At 40.7% G+C, this 7101-nt stretch overlaps 1 non-coding gene across 1 annotated transcript; it reads left to right on the forward strand.

Moving 5' to 3' along the window:
• The first annotated feature begins 4175 nt into the window (after positions 1-4175).
• LOC120109888 lies at positions 4176-4281 on the forward strand. The gene has a single exon (XR_005510637.1). It is a non-coding gene; the product is annotated as a small nucleolar RNA R71 (small nucleolar RNA).
• Positions 4282-7101: the final 2820 nt, after the last annotated feature.

Genomic DNA, 7101 nt, shown 5'->3' on the forward strand with positions numbered 1-7101 from the left:
TCATAGGAGATTGATTGTCGAGTAAGATGTTAACTTCTTCTACGGCCTTGTCTATATCAAAGTTGTCAATGTCAAAATGGGCCAAATATGCCTAAGGGGTCATTTGCTAAGATATAAGGAAGGACGTTCTCTACAAGATCATCCATTTCGTCAATTAGGCAACACTCGTCTTCCCTCACATGTTGGTCAGCGGCATGAAACACATTTAACTTAATTTTCATGTTGCCAAATGATATATCCATTGCCCCAGTTCTACAGTTGATACATGCATTGGCTGTTGCTAAAAAGGGACGACCAAGAATTACAGGGATTTGTTTTTTTAGGTTGGGCACATGTTCCATGTCAAGGACGATAAAATCTACTAGAAAATAGAATTTGTCTACCTTGACAAGAACATCTTCAATCATCCCTCTTGGCATCTTCACCGATCTATCAGCCAATTGTAAAGATACCGAGGTAGGTTTCGATTCACCTAACCCAAATTTTTCATAGACTGAATAGGGTAGAAGATTCACACTTGCCCCTAGATCTAAGAGTGCTCGGTCGATGGAGTTATTTTCTATGACACAGGAAATAGTGGGAGCACCAGGATCTTTGAACTTTGGAGGGGTGTTGTGTTAGAACCCGCCCATGCCGCTGATATTTCAAAACAAAATCAGATGGCAGCAGAAGGGGCATGTGCGGGATCGACGTTCATCGCATGAACATCGTTTGATAACTGTTCGTAGTTAGGTAAGTATTAAAAACTTTTAATAACTTTAGAAAGATCAGATCTTCACCTTGTGCGGGTAGATGATCACCGCAAACTGAAGTTCGTGGTTTAGGATGAAGGTTCGCTTGAAGCCGTTCAAGTGCCCGGCCTCTACGGGTATCCACACGAAGTAGAGGACCGATCAAAGCTTCCTTGTCTCCCCAGGGTGCTAGCTCCCTTGCAGAGACAACTTTGGATGGCTGATTTCCTCTCTATCAATCAACCCTTGATTGTGCTTGATAGGAGGAAGAAGAAGAAGGGATCTTGAAGAAGAACCAAAGCCTTCACTGCAGCCTTTCTTTTTCCTGCGTTGGATGAAGGAAGGGAAGGGGAGGAGGCCGCCAAGGCTTCTTCTTCCTTTCTTCTTGCTTTCGGCTGAAACAAGGAGAGGAGGAGGGGAGGGCGTACGACAGCAAGAGGAGGAGCTTCTCATCTATTAGGTCAGCCCCCAAGCCTCCTCTTTTTATAACATCTAGGGCTCCTACAAGTTAGGAGCCCTTGATGTATTACCAAGAGGGGCACCGGCCCCTCTTGTTGCCGCACCAAGGGATCAAAGGAGGAGGGGCGTGAGCCCCTCCCTCTCATGTTGCCCTAATCCTCATCTAATGAGGATTGGGAGGCCCTAATGTGGTTTAGCCCTAATCCAATTAGGCTTAGCCCAAGGGTGAACCAATTTGGATCCAATCTAGGTAAGTCCTAATCCAATTAGAACTTAAATCAATTTTGACTCAATTGAACTCTTCAATCCTAATCCAATTAGGAGTCTTATTGATTCATTAGATTAATAATTAATTGTGACTTAAGAAACCCTAATCCAAATTAGGACATATTTAATTTTAGTCCTAATCCAATTAGGACTCTATTTGAATCCGAAGTCCTAATCTGATTAGGACTCTAGGAATTCTACTCCAAGTAGGAATCCGATTTTAATTCAAAACTCCTAATCTCATTAGGATTGTAGGAATCCTATTCCAAGTAGGAATCCCAGTCCTACTCCAACTAGGATTTCCAGTCCTAATCTAATTAGGACTCTAGGAATCCTACTCGAAGTAGGACTCTTGTTTCAAGTCCAATTAATTAATTCCCTTTGTTCCTTCTTCAACTGAATATCAATCGAATTGATTACTTGTGATTCCTAATCACGATTCAACCATCGGATCGGTCAATACTTCTAGTGTCTGACTGGTAGTGAGATATATTATGATCTCTATCATAATATCATTGAAAACTCCTTTCAATGGATTGGAACGATTCCAACTCTACTCATTAGGGTTTATCGATCATCGAGATAATCCTTGTGAGTCCCACCATCCACTAGTGACACCTAGCAGCATGTAGTGGCTACCCAGTAGAATAGAATGATGAACCTCTAGGTGCAGTTATCATGTGATACAGTCCTACTATCGTGGATCCCTACAGGACGGAGGTCATGGACAACTCGTCAAACCCCATCGTCTGTCATATGTGAAGATTTATTCGACTTAAGTTCGAGAGTGAAAAACTCTTTCTCCACTGTGCATACTGCCCCGGCCGAGGTCTTACGAACTCAGTCTTATAAATCACATAGGATCTCTCCTTATCTATCAAGATCGATAGATTCCTTATAGGTGCATACCCTACTCCTACAGTGAACTTACTGCAGCCAATCTACACTGCATGGACCCATATGGCTAGAGACCATGTATGTGTGCAGTCAAACTACAATAACCTCACTGTGGGTAGCCGAAGCACCGCAGGTCAAAGGACCAGTCACACTACTGCAACATCAAGCAAGTCACTGACGAGTGGATAGACATCCAAGTGACTTCTTGTATTGGTCACGCTCAGTACCCTTATTCTTAACAAGCACCTGCACTATTACTTCAGTGTCGCTACACTGTGGACTCGAGTCTCGTCCATCCATAAGGAAAGTAATCTGTGCACTGATCTCATCGGATCGATCACCGTCCTCATGATGATCCATCGATCAGGAGCGTTTAGAAATTAATCACTAATGATACATGGCTCAAATTCTCAACTCTTGAGAATATGCATCATCATCTTATTAGTTCCTTGGACGATTCATAGACGCAAGAAAATTGAATGAAAAAGATGCCTTTCATTTATTCAATAATAATAAAGTCAAGTACAAATTATGTCCTAGAATTAATAATGTGTCAGCCAAAATTGGCTTCTAGGGCATACATCTAACATGTTGTGTTGGAGAATGGAACTTACCTGCTCAGTTAGGAGGACCTTTTTAGGCACATGTGTCCTAGATTTCCGCTTTTGGGTGCAAAGGTCTTTAAGAAATTTGGCATAGGAGGGAACTTGTTTGATGGCATCAAGAAGTGGGAGGTTGATTTTAACTTGTTTCAAAACCTCCATCATCTCTTCTAGTGAAGTTCCCTTCTTGCCAAAGGAAGAGGGTGCATTAAGTGCTTCAGGGAATGGAGCCTTTGGAATGTGGGTTGTGGCAGATGGTGGACTAGCTGAAGGAGGTTTTGGATTTTCATGTGATACATTCCTCTCCTCTTCTTCACCTTCCTTATTGTTACCCTCCCCAACCTTATTATCTATTATACGTCCACTCCTTAGGGTAGTCAAAGAATTGGCTTGCTCATGATTTATTCGAGTTTCTTGAGCCACGTATTGTCCCCTATGATTACTCATTGGTTGACTTGGAAGCTTACCTTCCTCTCGCTTGTTTAATGCATTGGCTAGTTGACCCATTTGGGATTCTAGCTTAGCAATTGATTGCGTGTGAGAGTGCAATAGTTGTGTGTTTGCCTCCAAACCTTGAAGGGCAGTCAACACTTTCTCCTCAAAGGCTGTATTTCTTTGAGTTGGAGGAGGAGGGTGTTGAAATTGAGTTGAGGGACGGTAGAGATGAAAATTCTGAGGGTTTTGAAAATTTTGGAAGTAGGGTTGGGCAGTATTCGAAGCTTGCTGCTTCCAAAAAAATTTGGATGATTCCGCCATCCCGAGTTATATGTATTGGAAAATGGGTCATTACCCGGTCTGGGCTGTGTTTGGGCAGCATTGATGTGTTCTTGCACGAGTTCGGGAAATTGGGGTGCTGAGGGGCACTCATGAATAGGATGCGATGGGCTAGAACAGATAGCACACACTTGTGCTTGGGAAGAGCTAATGACATGTCCCCCTACCATCAGTTGGTCAATCCTATGGGACAATGCATCTACCTTGCTAGACAGGTCCATTAGAATGACTTATTCCACAAATGGTCCCTTTTCTTTGAGAATTCGGGGGTGCTTGACGAGAACAAGAAGCATGGTAGAGGGAGTTTTCATTAAGATTTTCAAATAATTGCCATGCTTCATGCTCATTTTGAAGCATGAAAGTCCCCCCGCATGCAGCATCGATCATCTGACGGTTTCGTTCAGTCAATCCGTCATAGAAACATTGCACTAACTGCCACTTAGGTATTTGATGATGAGGGCATTTACGGATTAGGTCCCGAAATCTCTCCCAAGTTTCATGAAATTCTTCTCCCTCGGTTTGGAAGAAGCTTGTAATGGCACGTCTAAACTGGTTCGTTCTTCCTATGGAAAAGTATTTTTTAAGCAATTCTTGTTGCATTTGATCCCAAGAACGAATCGAGTTAGCTTCTAAAGAATTCAGCCATTGTTTGGCTCTATCTTTAAGGGAGAAAAGTGAGGATGATAGTGTTATTTTGATGATTAACATGCAATTATCTAGAGTATGCTATAAGTTAAATTGATACTTCATTTATAAGACTATTACTCTCAGGATATTTGTATAAATTGATATAGATACATTTCATTGTTTATTTGAATGAATCTAATCTTGAGATGCAGCAAAGTGTGGATTGAGTCGACCCAAAGGATGATTGGGTCGACCCCGGCACATCAAGAAATTATTTGGCACACTTCTGTAAAAATGGCACAGATGAACAGTGTGTTGGGTCGACCCAAGGAAAGCATGAGTCGACCCAAACATCAAGATCCTTAAAACAACTCAGAAAATGGTTCTCTGGATTTACTGAGAGGGTCGACCCAAGATGAAGTTGAGTCGACCCAAGCTTGAGTCGACCCAAACCCTGTGTGGGTCGACCCAAAGGCAAGACAGAACAGAAGACAGAAAAGGTTCTCTGGAAACCCTGTTAGGGTCGACCCAAGAAGAAGTTGAGTCGACCCAACTGAACTTTGAGTCGACCCAAAGAAAGGTTGAGTCGACCCAAGTAAAGAAAGGCTGAAATTCAAGGTTCTGAATTTTATGAGAGGGCCGACCCAAGAAAAGCTTGAGCTGACCCAAGCCTGATGAACAGTGGTTTGGGTCGACCCAAGAAAAGTTTGGGTCGACCCAAGCACGGGCAGAAGCATAACGGCTAGTTGTGCAGAAGTGCTTTTTGGACTCCCAACGGCTATAAACGGCTAGTTTCTTCAATCCAACGGTCAGGAAGGACTATTTGGAGGTTGGAGAAGTATTTAAGAGGGAGTATTCATCAGAGGAAGCAAGCTTTGGAAAATACATCAAGTGCATTCAAGAGAGAACCCTAGCAAGGCAAGCTTCATCCAAGTGCTTCATTCAAGAATCAAAAGAAAGTGGTTGAGCAGATTCAAAGAGTCATCAAGAGCTCTATCCACCCTTGAAGAGTGAAGCATCCTTGACAAAGAAGAGAGAAGTCACATCAAGCGATAAATATTCTCTAAACTCTTCTTTATAGATTATATTGTTATATTTGCTCATCTAGGAGTTTAAATCTTCTTCCTTTGTTTATTAAACTACTTGTAAAGGTTGGTTGGTTAGCCCGCAAAACCAACGGAATAGGTTGATTGGTGAACCCAGAAAACCAATTGTAAAGGTTCGTTGGTGAGCCCGTAAAACCAACATAGGTTGTTGGTAAGCCCGTAAAACCAACGTAGGTTGTTGGTGAACCCGTAAAACCAATTGTATAGGTTCGTTGGTGAGCCCGTAAAACCAACATAGGTTCGTTGGTGAGCCCGTAAAACCAACATAGGTTTTTGGTGAACCCGGAAAACCAAAGTGTAAAGGTTTTTGGATTGTGAGCCCGGAAAACAATCCAACTGTAATCCGCGGGATTATAGTGAATTCCCAAGGGTCGCTTGGGGAGTGGACGTAGGTGCTAAGGAGAGCACCGAACTACTATACTTCTTGTTGTTTGTATTGTGATTTGTTTAAGTTCACTAACTCATCATTTATCACAAGTAAGATAGTTAAAATTAAAAGAAACCAATTCACCCCCCCTCTTGGCTTGTCACCTTGGGCAACAAGTGGTATCAGAGCAGGTGCTCTATAATTTCTTGCCTTTTTTTTATTTTGACCTAACCGTCAAAGAGCCAAAGATCATGATAACTCAAATAGATAGTTTCCTAGGAGAGGGACAGTTAATTGATCGACCTCCACTATTTAATGGCATAAACTACACACATTGGAAAGCACGCATGCGCATTTTCATTCAAGCACATGACTATGATTTATGGAGTATCATAGTCAACGGGCTACACACAAACACTAATCATGATAAGAAAATGGCTCAGCAAAATGCAAAAGCCATGAATATTCTATATTGTGCATTAGATGATAGTGAACTTAATAGCATATCTTTTTGCATAACTGCTAAGGAAATTTGGAATATGCTTGAAGGTAAATATGAATGCACTAACATTTTTAGTGAATCTGAAACTAGCTCTGAAGAAGAAGAGCAGCAAACTGAAATTAAAAATCCTTGCTTTATGGCACATGAAGATAAGGTATGTATTGGAACACAAAGTGATTTCTCATTCCAAGATAAAGTACATGCTGAAACTCAATCTGATTTTACATTTGATGAACTTCATGATGCTTTTTCTGATCTATACTTAGAATATAAGAAGCTTAGTTTAAAGAATAAAAAGCTAAATCAGAAAAATCTATCTCTTGCTGAAAGCTGTGATATAATTCAGAAAAATAATAAATTGCTTTTAGAAGACAATGAAAGGTTAACTAAAGAAGTTAACAAATTTAAGCCTATAGTTGAAAAATTTACTTTCAGCTCTGAAAAGCTGAACTTAATGATAAATAATCAAAGAGCTGAATTTGAAAAGGATGGATTAGAATATCAATCTTGGTACACACAAAAATCCCTTAATGATATGTGTGTTAAATCCTTCACTATCTATCCTAAAACAGATTCTAATTTATCTGATGAACCTAATAGGTAAAAACAGAAAATTGTAAGTTTATCTACTACTCATGTTAAATCTATGTTTGTTAAATTTAACAAGATGATGCAGAAATTCACTCCTTGTAATCCTAAAATCTGCAAGCCTATGGACAAAATAGCTATTAAGAAAATATGGGTTCCAAAAGGAATATAATAAGCTAAC

The sequence above is a fragment of the Phoenix dactylifera genome, unplaced genomic scaffold (genome assembly GCF_009389715.1).
Source record: "Phoenix dactylifera cultivar Barhee BC4 unplaced genomic scaffold, palm_55x_up_171113_PBpolish2nd_filt_p 002965F, whole genome shotgun sequence".
NCBI lineage: Eukaryota > Viridiplantae > Streptophyta > Magnoliopsida > Arecales > Arecaceae > Phoenix > Phoenix dactylifera.